Below are 19711 nucleotides of genomic sequence, written 5' to 3' on the forward strand. Positions count from 1 at the left end.
ATTCACGCCATATCCCACCATTCAAACCGAGACAGAGCTATTTAAACACAACTGCTTTACGGTTGAAACACGAATGAGAAAGAGGTACCCAAGCAAACGACTTTTGTACAAAGTCTCCCTCTGGTAAACTTTACATATCTTTTTACGTGTGTGTTTACCGACTAATCTGTAGTTACAACTTACGAGACACCTACAGTAACATGGTTAACGCTAATGCTAACTGAATTACCTCCACTTTAATTCAATTACCACCGCCAAGATTCAAGTAATCGTCTACTAAAATGGTCATGAACACTTCCCTTAATAAGTAAATTTAATGAAATAAAGGTCGTCTTGCTATTTCAATGTAAATGTTAAAAGAAAAATTTCATGAAAGATTAATGAAAATAAGCAATCCTATTATTAAAACTGTATTCCATACTACGTACCTGATTACGAAGGAATTTATAATAAAATTATTTCTATTAATATTTAATTAATTATCATTTGTATAATGTATTTTTTACTTGTTGCAATTAAGTAAACGATCGCTGAATGTTTCAACAATGCAGGTAAAAATTAGTAATATTATAAATGAGAAAGCGACTTTGTTTGTTTGTTACTTCTTGACACTTTAATGACTCGACCAAATGTCATTAAATTTGGTACACACGTACTATTTACTATGGTAAAGAACATAGACTAATGGTATCGTAATTAATTTTTTTTAAATATTTTTTTATACAACTTAGAATGGCAAACAAGCTGACGGTCCACCTGATGGAAAGTGGTAAACGTCGCCTATAGACATGAGCAGTAGCATGGACATAATAGAGTATACTGTTTCGCCCATGATACTCCCCATGCGTTGCCATTCCTGAGGGACTCAGGTGTTATTCCTCCGTACCCAGTAAATTCACGCCACATCCCACCCTTCAAACCGAAACATAGACATGCAAACACAACCACTTCACGGTAGAAACACGAATGGGACAGAGGTACCCAAGCAATTGACTTAAATAATAATGTAATATGAAGTCTAATATTTCGATTACTAAGTAAACAGTTCATCCAAGAGTAAAGTACTTCATTAGAAGAATGTGTTGCAGTGCAATTGCCAAGTCGTTATAATTATTACGGAAATAAAGATATCCAATATTATTACGGACAATAAAAATATAAATGCCGACATGTAATTGATTAGATAACAATTTATAACAAAGTTGTTGAATAGGTGTTAATAACTTGACTTGGTTCGACAAACGAGATCTCACGACTTTTTACAGTGGAAAAAATTGTGTTGCGTGACTTGGCAATGTTTTACATTTCATATTTCTTTATCAACCAATCGTCATATAAAGGCAAGTCAATATTTACAATATGATTTATTAATTTACAATAATTAATAATAATAACAATAATAAATAACAACATTAATACATATAATAAAATCGTAACTGGTCGCTGTCTGTATATGGAAGATTTTTTTTATACAACTTAGAATGGCAAACAAGCTGACGGCCCACCTGATGGAAAGTGGTAACCGTTGCCTATAGACATAAGCAGTACCATGGACACAACAGAGTATACTGTTTCGCCCATGATACCCCCCATGCGTTGCTATTCCTGAGGACTCAGATGTTATTCCTCTGTACCCTGTAAATTCACGCCCTTCAAAAAGCCATGCAAACACAACTGCTTCACGGTAGAAACACGAATGGGACAGAGGTACCCAAGCAATCGTCTATTGTACAAAGTCTTCCTCTGGTATATAAGAATATATATAAGAAAAACTATTATAGGGAGGCTTTATGAACGCAATAGAATCCAAAACAATAATTTTTAGAATTTATGTCTGTTTGTCTGTACGATTATGCACGCTAATCACAGAAACAACCGATTTGAATGCGGTTCACTAATGCGTTGCGGTTTGCTCCACTTAACGTTTAGTGTTTGTTTTATTTCAATCGGTTCATAAGTAAAAAAGTTATAGCAATCTAAAGAATAACATATAAAATGCCTTTTGTAATTATATTGAGTTAATAAGAAATATTGTAAATTAATTACAATTTACAATACATTGTAATTCTACTTTTGTAATAGGGTCTATGAATTTTTCGATTGTTGATGAATATTTAAAGACTAAGTAATAACTTAGAACCGTTTATTTTATTATTTTAATAAGTAATCATTTATCGAAATGAAAATAATAAAATCCCGAATTTACACTCAAAATAATGGCTACCTTTCGCTATTCGATATAATTTATGCTTATCAATCTGATTTATTTTTTATTAATCGCCCAGTTGATATTTTGGTAACGTCAAACGAAATTATACCTAATAAACATTTACAGCATTTTTTTATTTACTTTTTTTTATTAAATTTGGCACCGATATCTACTGTAGCATTGCATTTAAATGGTTCGGAGCAAGAGGGTTAAAATCGCTTCGAATCTATTTTTTTAATTGCCTTCCTTCTTTAACTATCAAATTGCCTTCCTATGGGGCGTGGGTCCCACGTTTGGAAACACCGATCTAGATAGTGTGTCCCATACAAATGCTTCGAGAAAAGCGGTTCAACTTTTTCATACAATTTTGCGTGATAAATAGTTATGAGTGATTCCTTTATAACTTCTATATTTATTTTGTTTTATAATTTTTGCATCTTTTTAATGAGTAGTAACTCATTTTATTTATTACAAAATTAAATATAGATACGCCAAGATACATTATGTGCGTAAGTGTATAGAACACTGATAGAAAAACGAGTCAATTAATTTAACAATTGGCTAACAAACAGTCGATCTATTTTTGAGACTCGATGCACTATCTATATAATCTAAGTACCAAAGATAAAATAATAATATACTATTTAATGTATTTCCGAAACGGAACGACATCATACCATTCAAGAAAAGAGCATATTCCTTTTTGAAAGGCCGGCAGCACACCTGCAATGCCGTTGGTGTTGTGGGTGATCGTGGGCGGCGGTAGTGACTTACCATCAGGTGAGCTGCATGCTCGTTTGCCCCCTGTGTTATATAAAAAAAAAACTAGTAGTAATATATTACTTAATATTCTAGATTGATACAACGTTCGTTAAATAAACCTAAATTACCTAAAATGTTAATTAAACCATTTTTTATAATAGATTTTAATCCTACCATTATTAATCGGCGAACTGAAAACTGGCATCTTTAAACTTTTTAAACTTAAAGAAAATTATCCTTTACTATCTTTAACATTATTGCATTTCAAATGTAAAAGTTTTGTTTTTATACAACTTAGAATGGCAAACAATCTGACGGCCGGCCCACCTGATGGAAAGTGGTAACCGTCGCCTATAGACATGAGCAGTACCATGGACGTAACAGAGTATACTGTTTCGCCTATGACACCACCCATGCGTTGCCATTCCTGAGGACTCAGGTGTTATTCCTCTGTACCCAGTAAATTCACGCCAATTTAATAAAAAAATAAGTTAGTTAAGTAAGTTAAATTGGTTAAGCGACTTCAAAAATCGACATTCATAGTTTTAAATGTCGAATTTGAATTCCACTATTGAGTTTTACTCTATTATTTATATCTTTATTAATTTTATCTAGTTAGGAATTTATAAGCTTAGTTTTATATTTAGAATTTACGAACACAATTATTTTATATAACGCTCTATTATTATTTAGATTACAATAAATTATAACAATACGAGATAAGAATTATTAACAATATCCTGTCTATAATACCTACTAACAAAACAGTAATACCTTAGATTATATATATAGAGCATCGAGTCTCAAAAACGGGTCGACTTATAGTCCTTTTTTATACAACTTAGAATGGCAAACAAGTTGACGGCCCACCTGATGGAAAGTGGTAACCGTCGCCTATAGACATGAGCAGTACCATGGACATAACAGAGTATACTGTTTCGCTTATAGGTAGGTAGGTAAGGTAAGGTATACCTTCCATGCGTTGCACATGTCAGGTGTTATTCCTCTGTACCCTTTAAATTCACGCCATATCCGGTTTCAGTTCCAACCCTTCAAACCGAAATACAGCCATGCAAACACATCTGCTTTACGGTTGAAACACGAATGGGACAGAGGTACTCAGGCAATCGACTTTTGTACAAAGTCTCCCTCTAGTCAGTTTATTGTAATTTTTTTTTAATGGGTGAAAATGGAATGGTAACTCTGCGCTATCGGTATACGCTGGAGGGGCATTAGTGAGAGGTGATAGCTGATGATGAAAGTAGGTCAGTTAGCCCATCGTGAAGAATTCCACAAGAATTAACCACGATGGTTTCCAGGGGGAACCGCGTGAAGGTCGACCTGATAGGGTACATTGCTAGCTATGGAGCTATTAGATCCCATTACTAACAATCGCTTTCCCCCCTAATTGTCAAATTAGCTGACTCGTTTTTACACATAATATATCTTGACATATCTATATTTAATTATTTAAATAAAATGAGTTTTTACTCATTAAAATGATGCAAAAATTATAAAACAAAATAAATATAAAAATTATAAAGGAAACATTTATAACTATTTATCACCTAAAATTGTATGAAAAAGTTGACCCGCATTTCATGAAGCATTTGTATGGAGACACTCTATCTACATAATCTAAGAGTAATACCTATCACGTAAGAGGATTCCAAGAAATCCGCGGAAAACGGGTAATTGGGGATGCGAAACTGTCAGTTGATTTTGTTAAGGGCAAATATGATCTGGCTGCTCTCGCTAGAGGCAAATGAGGTGAGGCAAAGGCAGTCGCGTGCCAACCGTCGCCGGCATACCACGTCCGCGGTTTCATCCCCGCCTTGCGAAGCCGAGAGTATACGATAACATCGCAATTAAAAGAACAATGGAATAACGTCACTAATAGGTAAAGGATATTTTTTTTTTATTAATCAATTGTTCAGTGCATCTATACCCGTGTTGTTCCTATAAGGAGGCTCTCTGGAGGTCGTTCTTTCGGTGAGTGCCGGATTATTCCCTCTACATACCGTTGACCGTGAAAATGTTATTGCAGTTGTAAAAACTTTTTGTTTATTCGTAAAAAGAGCCCGCGTACACTCCCATTTTCTCATTGTTTACACACATACCACTATTTGCTTCACGAGACATTCCCCATCTGGCTTTTAAATTAAACATCTCGCGTTTGCGGGCTATTAATTAATTCGATTCCATTTGTAGTTTATTTGTATTTTGTTTATGTTATAAATTGTTTATTTACACAATATTTGAATAACTTTTTTTTTTTATTTTCGAATAATATTATCGTATATATTACTTTAAGAAATATTTCTTTTTTATGCAACTTAGAATGGCAAACAAGCTGAGGGCCTACCTGATGGAAAGTGGTAACGGTTGCCTATAGATATCATTAGTATTATGGCTATAACAAGATACACTGTGTCACCCATGATATTCTTCATATGTTGTCATTCCTGAGGACTACGGTGTTATAAATATTTCTTAGTAATAGATTAGTTAATAAACATTGTTATGTTTGAATAAAAACTCATAATATGAGATATAGGGTCGGCAACGCACACGTGACATCTCTAGTATTGCAGGCGTCCATAAGCTACAGTGACCGTTTACCATTAAAAGGGGTTGTAAGCTTGTTTGTCACTCAAATTTGGTATAAAAAAAAATACCATAAATGGTATGAAAAATATGAGATATGTAATTTAGAAATTTACATATATTTCCAAGTAGATGCATACAGTTGTAAGCTTGAAAACCATTTCATTTTTAGGAATAAAAAGCTTAAATTAACCGGGATATTATTAGCTATTATCCTGTCAAGTTTCACTAAAATTGGCTTAGCATTATGTTAGTATAAAAACAGGAGGAATACGATTAAATATCGGCAAAAAAGTTAGTTCAAATTCTTGTATTTCTCATTTAATTTGTTTTAAAAGCGATTATTCCAAAATAAACATTCAAGAAATTAGTTTAGATTCTAAAGATTGGATTGAATGATTATTTTTGAGTAACCCCTTTAAAACACATTGAAATAGAAAAACAAGAATGTAAACTGAATTTTTTCAATTGATTAACTTTACTTTTTTGACATTCATTCACAGTATCTACAATTAAAAAATTAATTAACCAATCTATTCTCACTTTTTTTCGAAAACTATTTCCATAGTTAGATCTAATCTTCACATTTTTGTTGAGTTTTGGGAATATAATAGAAATGTAGCTGCAGGGGTACCTCCGGAACCAACTAAATTTTGAAAGTGGTGTATGAGAAAAAAGTGTGGGAGCCCCTGCTTTAAATAATTATTCTATACACTCTAATGAGTGTTATAAGTTGTTTTTAATAAGTTTTTTTTAATTGTTTGTCTACCATTCAATTTAACTACATTACAAGCAGTTTGCAGGGAGTCAGTGGATGCATGTGGCTCAGGACCATTCTTTATGGCAGTCTATGGGGTAGGCCCATGTTCAGCAGTAAACGGATAATAGCTGAAATGATGGTGATAATAATGACAAGTAATTTACACTGCTTCACCTAGACCTTTATCGAAACATTATCGATTGCAAAAAGAATCATTAAAATCATTTCAAAATCAGACGTAATCGTGTAACAACACAGTGACAAAATATAGACGAATAGTAAACCTTCTTTTGTACGAAGCTGTTTAAAAAATTAACAGTGTATACTAGTTGCGACCCCACGGTTACGTTTCAATCCAAAACATAATCTGTGCTGTGGAGATCGTTTTATTACTTTTATTAGTAGCGTAGTGACGAACCCTTTGTGAATCTCACGTTTGTGGGGTGAAGGGCCCTCCGGCGACAATGGAATCGCGGCATAATAGACATCGAAGGGGCACATGCGAGGGGATGGATTGTCGCCCCTAAACTAAACTCTGATAATGCTTCGATTTATTAGCCTTTCTTATTGGGTATCTTATCTCAGTTGTTAAATTAGGTTTGGTCTTTTATATGTGGACATATATTATGCAGTTGATATCGTATGTTTTTTTTTCGAATAAATGGAATTCTTTATTTAAAATCTAGAACAATCATGTACCTAATTATATAGAAAAGAATTATATTATATATAATAGAAGAATATAGGCATAGATTAAGAATTGTTTCTGTGCCATCGTTAAAGAAAAAATTGTCTTTGAAATATGAGGTTCTTTTATCCTTGGAAGTGACAAAAATGCAGTGTTCTTACTATAGGTGTCATGGCATACTTTTTGTGGTACACCATACGGGATTATTCATATTACATGATATTATTGGCAGATATCAAGATTGTTTACGTATAAACCTCTCAGCTTGCATAGTTGTACTAACTGGCTGTATACCATATTATAGATACCATGATCCTCAGGAATGAAATCACGAGCGTATCTATGTGTTCCGTAATCTAAAGGTGATTGATTTTTTTATACAACTTAGAATGGCAAACAAGCTGACGGCCCATTTGATGAAAAGTGGTAACTGTCGCCTATAGACATGAGCAGTACCATGGACATAACAGAGTATGCTGTTTCGCTCATGATACCTCCCACGCGTTGCCATACCTGGGGACTCAGGTGTTATTCCTCTGTACCCTGTAAATTAACGCTATATCCCACCCTTCAAACCGAAACACAGCCACTTATTGATTGAAGATGATGATCATTTTGTTTGCCATTTCATGTTATGCAACAGTTTTTTCATGATTGGTTACAATTTTTTCAAGAGCAAAGTTTTAAACAGAAATAGCATTAACTGCGTTTTAAATTAAAAAAAAAAAGTAATATGAAATGAAATATGTTATTATCCTTCTGCGTATTTAATTCATTTTATAATAATGTGAATATATATTATTTAATATGCTAAGTTCTTTTTCTTTCGTACCTTTCCTGCACTAGATTAACTGCCAATCATTTTTTCTCTCAATGCATAGATTAGGCTGGAAGAGATCTCTTTCTGAGATAAGCCCACCCTTGCTAACAAGTTGTTAAACAAACCGCTGTATCTTTTTTTGTACAAGTACAATAAAGGATATAATAATATTTAATAATCTAAATATAAGTATTGACTAAGTCAATATTAATGTAGTCATTATTGAAGCCTGATTTTTTTGCAGAGCAAAATCTATTCATCCACAATCGAAGCAATGAATGAATGAATGAATGAATTTTATTGCAATAAATGTGGTACAATGAGGTCATATGGTAGTATTATAATGGTTTCACACATTTTGTCGTTACTGACGTGCAACAGTCATTACATAAGTTATGACAAAATATTTTTTTAATATATAACAATATAATAAAATAACATGTAAAATTTTTAAACGCTAATTGTACAGACATAATAATAATAATTGCAATATAATTATACAGAAATGTCAATCATTGTAACAACTGTCTATTCAATGTACTTCAAAGCTTAATAAATTTGTCACTTGATGCAACCATATTTGCTTTGAACTGGTTTTCGCCGAGCATTCGTGTGCATTATTCTGTTGCAGAGATCTGTATAATCCATATTAAGCGAGGCTACGCAAACTCTAGGTCATTATTATGAATAAATAATTGAAAATACTTTGTACCTTTTAAATATTATTTAAGTAAAGTCGATGTTATTTATCATAAAGTAAGTTAGAGTTGAATGTGTCGTGTCTTAATAGTGTACTACTCTCACTTATATGGTAGATAAATGAATTCGAATCTTGTGGATACTTTTTTTTTTAATAGATGATAATGGAATGGCAATCTCGCCTGCGCTATCGGTATAGGCTGGCGGGGCACCAGTGAGGGATAATAGGTGACGATGAAAAGGCAGATCAGTTAGCCCATCATGATGGATATTTGGAATTCAGTACAAGCGGGGATAGCGTGGAGGTCAACCCGACAGGGTATATTGCTAGCCATGGGACTGGTAGTCCGCATTATTAACAATTTTTGATATATTTAGTATATAATAATAATAATTATATATATAACATAATCTATAGTATTTTCACAATTGTGATAAATGTAAGTTTGATTCATCTTTTATAATAAAGGTTAAGAATTATTGAATAATAAAGAGGTTAGACGAGAGAATAATTTGTATAGTTTTTTTCTGGTTTACATTTATTTTGATTGTATTCTGTATACTAATATTATAAAGAGAAAAGTTTTGATTTTTCTCTCTGACAAAGCACTTTTTAAATAATCAATTATAAATATTGAAAATTGATCAAGTAAATTTTAAAATTTTCGCTTTGTTTACACATATTTTAAATACACAATCGGGACTTAACGCGATGAAAATGTCGAGTCACAACGTGGTGCAATCCACGTCGAAACGTCGGCAATAAAGAAGCAGGTATGTAGGTACTATTTACCTGTAAAAGCTTTTTCATGGCGTTACGTCTCGACTGTGTATTTAAAATAATTGATCAAGTGTTTTTTTTTTAAATTGTCAAAAACTCGGATGTTATCATTTTTCGACAAGTGTAGATTAAATAATACTCTATATTGTAAAGGAGTGGCTAAATTTTTTATATTTACTATAAAACTTATCTATTTAAAAATATCATGTAGTCGACTGCTTGGTAACGTTTTTGAAAGGGGAAAATAAAACGGTTTGTGTATTAAGTGTTATAATTATCTAATTAATAATAGATTAATAATACTGAAATCACATATTATTCACATGGATCACCCAAGTGCGCGTTACATATTGTTGATGTATAGAGGAAGCTTCTTACAGAGAATTTCTTAAGATAAAGCTTTACATTAAGCACGTATAACAGTCGTTAATCCACTATTGAACATATGCCTCCCCTTGGAAGGTTTTACTAGTAATTACCATGCTTGGCGGGGGGAAAGGGATTGTTAGTAATGGAGACTAAAAATTTCATTGCTAGCAATATACCCAACCAGGTCGACCTCCTCGTGGTTCCCCCTGGAAACTATCATGGTTAATACCTGATGAATTGATGGGCTATCATGATAAATTCATCAGGTTTCATTCACTGACCTGTTTTCATCCTCATCGATCACCCTTCACTGGTGCTCCGCTAGCGTATTCCATTAGCGCAGGCGGGGTTACCATTCCATTTTCAACCATCAAAAAAAAAGTTACCATGCTTGGCAGGTGGGTAGGTAACCACAGTTAGGCTTTAGTGATGTTTTAAGAGGGAGATTAAGAACTTACATTATTTAATTTAAGCAACGTTTATGATGTTTTTTTTTTAATAAATTACCATGTAAATAACTCATGACACTTAGTAGCTACAGACAAGCAGACCACCTGATGGAAAGACAAGAAATAAAGCACTAAATCAATTGTTTTTTTCTTTTCTTTCCTTCTTCATGTCTATTGTATCCGTCATACATTCCCGACGACTAACATGTTAGGCTTCTTATAATTTCACTGTCACGATTTTTAATTTAACTTCAAAAGTCACTATATGTCGTGAGTGGCTTTTAATCAAATTTTCTTAAAATTATAACACGAGCACTGGATTATGTCCGTGAAACTGAGACGTACATCGGAGTTTTATATATCCGAGGTTGAAGGCCGGAGCAAGTTGGGAGTGAAGCCACATTTGCGATTCAATGAGCTAGTCTGGCGTGGACAGGGCAATTGCCATCACAATTGATGATATGACTCCATCATACATTGTTAACTGGGCTGTCTGTGATGACAAGGAGCATCATTTTAATATAGACTAGTGTTCCGCCCCGGCTTCGCACGGGTAAACAGAATTTTCGAAAATAATATATAAGCCTATGTTATTCGCTGACAATGTAGTTTTTTATTGGTGTATATGTATGTGTGTAAGTATTTTTAAATTCAGCTATTGAGTTTATCCATTAGAAACAATCAAATCTTTTATTTTTTGAAATATTAGTATAGACTAGCTAGAGCCCGCAACTTTGTCCGCGTAGGAATTAAACTGTATAGCATTCAACATATACTCCGTCAGAGCTATAGCTATTTGGTAATTATTCAATCATGCATGAGAAAGATTTATAAGCGATTACCTAAAGAAATAGATTCCGAATTCGTCTGCGCTTTTTTACAACTCTGATACGCGATTCGTTGTCAATTCTGAACTAATTGTCCTTTTGCATGCAATAGGTTCCACTGTCATGTTGGTCTTGAATTTTGTGACTCTCAAAGCTGTCGTTTTTCTCTGTGGAGGAAAAAATTGCTTGTTGCTAAATAAAATATATATGTAAATATGCAATATTTACAATATAGGGTATGTACTCGCACGATATATACGAATTTATATAAATATCTCGTTGTGTATCGATACGTTCATGATTGAAGTGGATTTATTTGGATCTCGTTTTGTTTGTGATTACCAGATATGTGATGAATAAAAAGTGAACCCATTACTTTTCTGTTTCGTGGATAATACTACTTGAATTCGTCAGACGGGACAACTATTCTGCTTCCATCTTCTCCTATTTTCTCTTACTTCATAACCAGCATAATACGATAGTGCAGGCCACCGTTTTATTTACACCTATTAAAAATAATGAAGCAAAAATACATATTTACAAAACTCTATTAAAATCGATTGAGTGATATGGGATCGTTATATATTAAGATATCGTCATTGTCGTATATATATATATAGTATTCTACGACTATGGCGATATGTATATTCATTGATTACAGAGTAATATCATTTTTATAAGGGTAATAGTGAAGTACTTGTACACTGTTTGTCGGTGAAGGTGATCCACTCGACTCCATACGCGTAAATTGTATTTATTAATCTATCACTCGCCCTCGAACAAGTCTAGATAGTACAATATTATTTTCCATGAACTTGATAGAAAACTAGGTGAAACTGGATTACAGATAGTTTTTATAGAATTACTCAGACACGTAATTTTTAATCTTTATTTCACACAAACATAATGTTAAGAACAATTAATTTTAAACATGATGTACAAAGGTGATTTTATCTCTAAAAAGAGATTTCTTCTAACAAACCATTTTTAAGGTATGTCTTGTTTAGAGTGATATAAGGTTGTTGGGATTGACATTGTCCTCAAACTTTAAATTATGTAGATAGAGAATCCATAGAAATGCTTCGAGAAAAACGGGTCACTCTTTTTATACAATTTTGCGTGATTCCTTTATAACTTCTATATTTATTTTGTCTCATAATTTTTGCATGTTTTCAATGCGTAAGCACTCATTTTATTTATTAAATAATACGTCAAGACACATTTTATAATATAAGCAAGTACATATAACGCATATAATACTCATAGTAAAATGAGTCAGCTAACTTGACAATTAGCTAACAAAAAGTTGACCCGTTTTTGAGGCTCGATGCTCTATCTAAGCCAAACATATGTCAACTAAATGGTTGAATACATATCATATTTAATTTAATTTATAAATGTGAAAGTTTTTAAAGATAATTAGACGTAGATATAAATGCCTGATTTATATTTATTTCATAAATGCCAATATTTGTCCACTGCTGAGTCCAGACTTCCTCCATAAACTGTCACACGGAATGGTCCCAGCCACCTGCATCCACTGGCTCTATGCAATATATTTAAGCTTGTCGTTCCATCTAATTTGGGGTCGTTCTAGACTATTTAACTGTACAGGGTCGCTGTATAAATTGATCATACTTAGTTTTATCTCGGTGTATTATTGTAATTCGTGTGGGTATTCCGTTGGTTTTAGTTAGTTTAGAATAAATGACAAATAGTTTTAGTTGGTATGAATTTTGATAGTCAAATTCCTGCTAGTATTATATACGAGAAAGTTTGTAATTTTTTTTGTTACTAAAACATGCTTAAATAGTTAGAACTTGTATTAAACCAAGCAAAGAGATGGACGATATCTTACAATAATACGTAGTATACTATGCTTGTTGTTGTTATTTCAGCCGATAACTACTCACTGTTGTTCTGGGTGTTTTACTAGTAGTTGCCAGGTTTAGCAAGCGGGTTGGCAACCTCAGTTGAGTTTTTGGTAATGTTTTAAGAGGAACGCAGCTGCTCATCCCTCCACCATAGATTCCCTTAGTCGTCTCTTACGATACCCATAGGAAAGGAAAGGGTGGCTTATTCTATGCCGAGACCTACACGGTTAACTAGTATACTATTTTTTTTTTAATTAATATAGGCAACTACGCAAATTTTAGCTAGTTTAGAAAAAAAATTACAAGTCATCCTTATTGATTTTAAAGATTTTTTATTTAATTGAAAAAAGAGTAACACTGTTTTTTTATATACATTTATTTTTAATTTTTTTTATGCAACTTAGAATGGCAAACAAGGTGACGGCCCACCTTGGCAAGTGGTATGGAATGTATGGTGGCTATGGAAAGTGGTAACCGTCGCCTATAGACATGAGCAGTACCATGGACATAACAGTGTACTATTTCACCCATAATACCCCCCATGCGTTGTCATTCCTGAGGATTCAGGTGTTATTCCTCTGTACCCTGTAAATTCACGCCATATCCCACCCTTCAAACCGAAACGCAGCCATGCAAGCACAACTGCTTCACGGTAGAAACACGGAGGTACCCAAGAATTCAACTTTTGTACAAAGTCTCCCTCCTCCCATTATAGATTTTAATTTAATCTACAGTTAGTATTCCTTATAATCTATATCCTTATAATTTTGTTAATATCAATGTATGTTTTATAACAAATAAGATTTTTTTCACGTTCATTTTTTTACAATAAAAGCTCATGATTTGTCTGCATTATTTTACTGTAGTCAGCCAAAGGACAAGAGAGCTCGCAATATCGTTTGCATGGTATTACCCTCCTAGGGGCTGCAACTGTGTACCTACATTAAATTTTCACGAGGTAGCGCGCGTGTTTTGAATTCACTTGAGGTCTTTTGTGCTGGAATGTTTTTAAAGCGACATTTTTTCTTTTTTTTTCTTTTATTTTCTACTAGTTTTACTACTTCTTTTACGACGATGACGCTTTTGAAGTAAACAAGTGATAGGTACCTATTACTTTATTTATTTATTATTAAACAAAAATATATCATCATAAATATAAATTTATTATAATTTATTTAAATAGAATGTTTTGAATTCACCTGAGGTCTTTTGTGCTGGAATGTTTTTAAAGCGACATTTTTTCTTTTTTTTTCTTTTATTTTCTACTAGTTTTACTACTTCTTTTACGACGATGACGCTTTTGAAGTAAACAAGTGATAGGTACCTATTACTTTATTTATTTATTATTAAACAAAAATATATCATCATAAATATAAATTTATTATAATTTATTTAAATAGAAACTTAAAGATAAATTAAACATGTTTTGTTGAATTTAAATAAATTAATAATTAAATAAAATTAGTCGCTAATGACAACCCAAAAAAGCTAAAACCAAATAAGAAAAAAAAAATTAATAAGGAATCGAAATATTTAGTCAATAAGTCGATTTTTATTTGTACCGTATTGAACATCAGCTGCTATTATAAGCTAATGCAATTACCGGCGTACATATTTTAAATAATTACTTAGTTATAAAGCTTCATATAGTGAATGGAATGTGAATTGTATTACTGTAGCTGTGACTAAATATTATAAATAAATAGAGAAGTTTGTTGACTAGAATCGAACTTATAATCTGTCTTAAAGCGTTATATGACGAACTATTATATTTTGTTGTTCTTTAATATTATATTTTTCTCAAACATGCTTGGAAATGTGAGCATTATTTTGATAATTTTCTTCGAGGTAAATCAAATATTGAGAATTGCCGTACTGGCTAGATATATGCGGGCAGTGGTCGGCAAAAGTATGAAAATCCATATCTGTTGTGTTTTGCGGCCAGATAAATTACTATGTACAATCATATCTGTCCTGTAATTTAAAAATGGAATGACCTTTTATTTCGAAACATGGCTACCAAGGAGGTAACTAATAAAAGGTTTTATTTAAATTTCGAATTGGCTTGCAAATAGAAAGCTGTTTATTGAAAAAAAAAACAAAGAAACATTATGGCGCGTGAAAAATTATTATTGTTTGTTATTCGTCATTGAACTTAAAAAGTAAAATTGTGTTTTTGATTTACGCGCATTTTTTGAGAAAAGTACTATACAAGCCTTGGCCACACCTAGGCATGTATGTGGATTCACGAATGTGTGCTTCGGCTACGGCTCGGCCCACATTTGCACGTTCGTCCATCAATGCCTCAGTTGCTGGCCGCTGCAATAATGTACTATTAAAATAGAATTGTATTTTTGACGTGGAAAGTTGTCAAACTAGTTTGCATTGTTGATTACTCGGTATCCCCTCTGTATTATGTACTCGTAGTTGTTGAATGGGTGCACATTTTACATTTTTTTGGGTACTTTTACAACACCTGCCACTAATGTCCTTTACCAATACGTATAGTAAAATATAACGGTAGATCAGTCAATACTCTATGGTGGTAAAAAATAAAAATATGCCGTCGACTATAATCCTTAATGGGGTAGTCCGAGGCGTTTGTTACTTGTTGCCATTATGGTGAACATAATACTCGACTCTGTGGTGGTTTAACGGTGTGTAATTTGTATTTAAAGTCTATAGGTTGAGGTCCTGAAAAGCAAGCTAGATGTGGAATAAAAAAGAGAAATCTTCTTGGTGTGTCCAAGGAGATTTCCCTTTCTTAAGAACGTGGTGTTAAGAATGTATTAAAGCTAATTACTTGTATAAAACATTTTTATTGTTATGTAGGTTAATATTGTTTAATATAATTTTTATTTTTCAAAAAAACCTATATCTGTAAAATTGTATCATTAAAAATGAATTGATAGTTATTGACAATTTAATGAACATGTACAAAAGTATGGATGTCCTGCGCTCCAACCACAGTTTGTTAAAAAACAAAGAAACCTATTCTATATATGAATATGTAATCTCAACATTTAAAGAACTTTGAAATACTTAAACAGTATTTTAAAAAAATACCAGATATAAACTAAAGACTGTAATATAAATATGTATATAAATAGCTGTATAGACTTAGTCCTTTGCCTTCCCTATGTACATGTATAAGGGAAAACGGAATAAATAAAATGAAAATTAATTTTATTAATAAACCGTATTTTTATTAATTATTATAATAAATTATTAAAAATTCCTCATTCTCCCGTTACTATCATTAACACATGATGCTTGTGAAGGAAAGAACAAGGACATGATTCTTCCCATTTGTCATTTTTATTAAACAGATTTTTTTAATATTAAATTTTCATTATTGCAAAGCTATCTGTTTATATGTGAGTATCTTGACAATAGAAATCTACTTATAATGCAAATGAAACGAGTATTACAACACTATTTTTTTTAAGAATAACTATCAAGATTATATCACAAGTATAGGAAAAAAGTTGTATATTTTCTCATCCAGCACATTGTAAACAAATAAAATGTATTTAGAACGAGTTCAAATTGAAATACTTGTGTTAAAAGTTCCAGGAAATTATCTATGAAATTAAACTAAAATATATTTTGTAGTTTATATAAATATTGAGAGCAGACTGCAGAGTTAGTTGGTTGGTAGCGCTTCGTACTTCAGAAAGCATATATATATATATATATATATATATATATATATATATATATATATATATATATATATATATATATATATATATATATATATATATATATATATATATATATATATATATAATCTTTTGATTTATTTTCTATAATTATATAATTAATTTTATTATATGAATTGTTATAACAGTTGTTAATTTACGTGTGTCATAAATGACTCAAATAAAGTGTTTATCTATCTATCTATCTATTATCATTAAGCTATTTCAGAGATCTTCCTGTTTAAGAAAGGTTAAGTTAGTACGGACGGCTCTAAGTATTTTAATTTGAAACAAACACGAGTATTATGATTTACTTATTTCTTTTCCATAGGTGTCGTAAGAGGCGACTAAGGGAATTTAGTGGTCGAGGGATGGGCAGTATCGTCATTCTTAAAACATTACCAAAGCCCAACTGCTGTTACAAACCCGCTATATAGGAGGCCTATGTTAGTATGTTAGTATATGAGCAGTGGACAGTTACTGGCTGATATGATGGGAATGATTTTGTTCTACAAAAAAAAAAAAAATAACACCGACTTCAATCGTGGCGAAACCAGTTATTTTGATTTAAAAACTAAACTGGTAAACCGATTTTAATGAAAGTTTTTAAGGGTAATCCAAAAGTATATACTTTTTAATAAAAAAGGATTTTTAAAATCGGTTTATTTGTAGTACGATAGCACCGATAGCCTATGTATCTATACCTGAAGAAGGTAAAAGTTTTTAAAATAAAATAAAATGATAAAGTTATGAGGTAACAAACCTAAAAAAAAATACAACCTTATTTTAAACGACTTTTTTGAAGTCGTTTAAAAATATTACAGTGATAGAATACTCCCGCTTAAAGTTGCTAATGGCTTCCACTCCAACTTCTAGTTAAAGATTTCGCTCTCGATAAATTAATTTTTTCTCCAATCATCCTTAAGGGTCTATTAACGCAGAGCGTTCGACGCATTCCATCAGGGCGATGATGGAATTTTCCTAATTCGAAATGAATTCACTCACAGATCACGTAGACGGTGACCTCTGAGTACAACTTAAAATGCCGTTACGGTATTTTCGGATAGTCTTTAAAATTTTATTGACGTAGATGCATTAATTCATTTTCATTGCCTACCCAACACACAGCTCCCTCATTGAACACTATAGACGGCTGTCCTCAGTTATTCATTATTGATTCTCACATTTGAGGTTACCATTTTTTTTAGTTTGCCTCTATAGGATCGCCGTTGTGAAAAGGAAATGGGGAAAACGGTATTTATTTCCTCACTAGAGGTCACCTGATTATAGAAATAGGACGTAATCATATTTTATTACTATGCATACGAAAGTCAGTTATAAATGCAAAAGTCAGTTTTCCGTGTGGTCCCTGCATAGAATAGGCCTCCCTACGGGGGAAAGGGATTATTAGCAATGGAGTTTGACAGCCCCATTGTTAGCAATTTGCTCTATTAGGTTGACCTCCACGTGGTTCCCCCTGGAAACCATCGTGAACAATTCTTATTAAATTCGTCACGATGGGCTAATTGACCTGCTTCATCCTCACCTATCATCTTTTACTGGTACCCCGCCGGTGTATACCGTTAGCGCGGGTGGGGTTATCATTCCATTATCATCCATTAAAAAAAAATAGGCCACCCTGTTTCCTGTGGGTGTCGTAAGAGGCGTTTAAGGAAATTTAATAGTCGAGAGATGGGTAGCAGCGTCTTTCTTAAAACATTAACAAGGTCTAACTGCGGTTGCCAATTCTCTTACCAAGAGTAGCAACTACTGGCAAAGCCATGCAATATGGGGAGGCGTATGTTCAGCAGTGGACAGTTCAAGGCTGATATGATGATGATGATTGTAATATATTAAGATATTTCTAGTCTCGCCATCATTTCAACACGTGTGGCTTAAAAATGTTAAGACAAGCGAGTTTGAGTGCGAACGTAGTAAGAGCTTCCCCTTCCTGAGATAAGATTTCCTTTTAAAATAAGATTTTGTAGGTCTATTGTGTTTTGAACAACAATTAATAGACCACCATGTTTGTTAATAAATATTGCTTATAATATAATTCACTTAAATTTTTTCGTCAGGATTGAATATATGAAACCAGAGGGAGACTTTGTACAAAAGTCGATTGCTTGGGGACCTCTGTCCCATTCGTGTTTCAACCGTGAAGCAGCTGTGTTTGCATGGCTGTGTTTCGGTTTGAAGGGTGGGATATGGCGTGAATTTACTGGGTACAGAGGAATAACACCTGAGTCATCCCCATGCGTTGCCAGTCCTCAGGAATGGCAACGCATGGGGGGTATCATGGGCGAAACAGTATACTCTGTTATGTCAATGGTACTGCTCATGTCTATAGGCGACGGTTGCCACTTTCCATCAGGTGGGCCGTCAGCTTGTTTGCCATTCTAAGTTGTATAAAAAAAAAAAAAAAAAAAAAAAATTGAATTACTATAATACTATAATAGTACTACAATAGTAGTAAAAGTTGAACCACGACGGTCTGCTATAGCGAGCCGTCATTAACACCATATAAGTTCCTCTCTATATAAAAGATTAAACTAAGAATTAGATATACATATATCCCATACTTTACTATAGATGCAAAGTTAAATATAAAAAAAAAAATCCAATCCTTATGATAATACTAGGTGATAGGTTCTTATAAAATGTTCCGAAATATAATGTAAGATTGCGTTCAAATAAAAAAGAATTGTACTGAATTGAGTACCTCCTTCTTTTCGAAGTCTATTGAAAGTAACAAGATTTTTTTTAAATGGATGATAATGTAATGGTAACCCTACCCGCGGTATCGGTATACACCGGCAGGCACCAGTGAAGGATGATAGGTGAGGATAAAGTAGGTCAGTTAGCCCATCGTGACGAATTCAACAAGAATTGTTCACGATGGTTTCCAGGGGGAACCACGTGGAGGTTGACCTAATAAGGCATATTGCTAGCAATGGGGCTGTCAAACTCCATTGCTAACAATCCTTTTCTCCCCAGTGACAAGATTTTATTATTTATTATAAAGTTTAAATAGCTAAAAGATTTAGTAGAGATATTACCATAGAGCAACTATATTTTTTTTATCGAGTTCGTCCGTCTTGCTAATAATATTTGTTGAATGTTTGTTATTCTTTCACGCAAAAACTATTGAACGAACTCGGA

At 32.8% G+C, this 19711-nt stretch overlaps 1 protein-coding gene across 2 annotated transcripts in view; it reads left to right on the plus strand.

Annotated features, from left to right (window-relative positions):
- Window positions 1-4754: 4754 nt before the first annotated feature.
- LOC113515695 (aminopeptidase N) overlaps window positions 4755-19711 on the plus strand; it is a 59409-nt gene continuing 44452 nt past the window's right edge. The window contains exon 1 of one of the 2 annotated variants that reach the window (XM_052897592.1): window positions 4755-4871. The gene's annotated coding sequence lies outside the window, so the exon portion shown is untranslated. Of the gene's footprint in view, window positions 4964-19711 lie in introns of both variants that reach the window. The other variant, XM_052897591.1, reaches the window with a different exon arrangement.

Source organism: Galleria mellonella, unplaced genomic scaffold (genome assembly GCF_026898425.1).
Source record: "Galleria mellonella isolate WM207_F2 unplaced genomic scaffold, CSIRO_AGI_GalMel_v1 utg37, whole genome shotgun sequence".
Taxonomy (NCBI): Eukaryota; Metazoa; Arthropoda; class Insecta; order Lepidoptera; family Pyralidae; genus Galleria; species Galleria mellonella.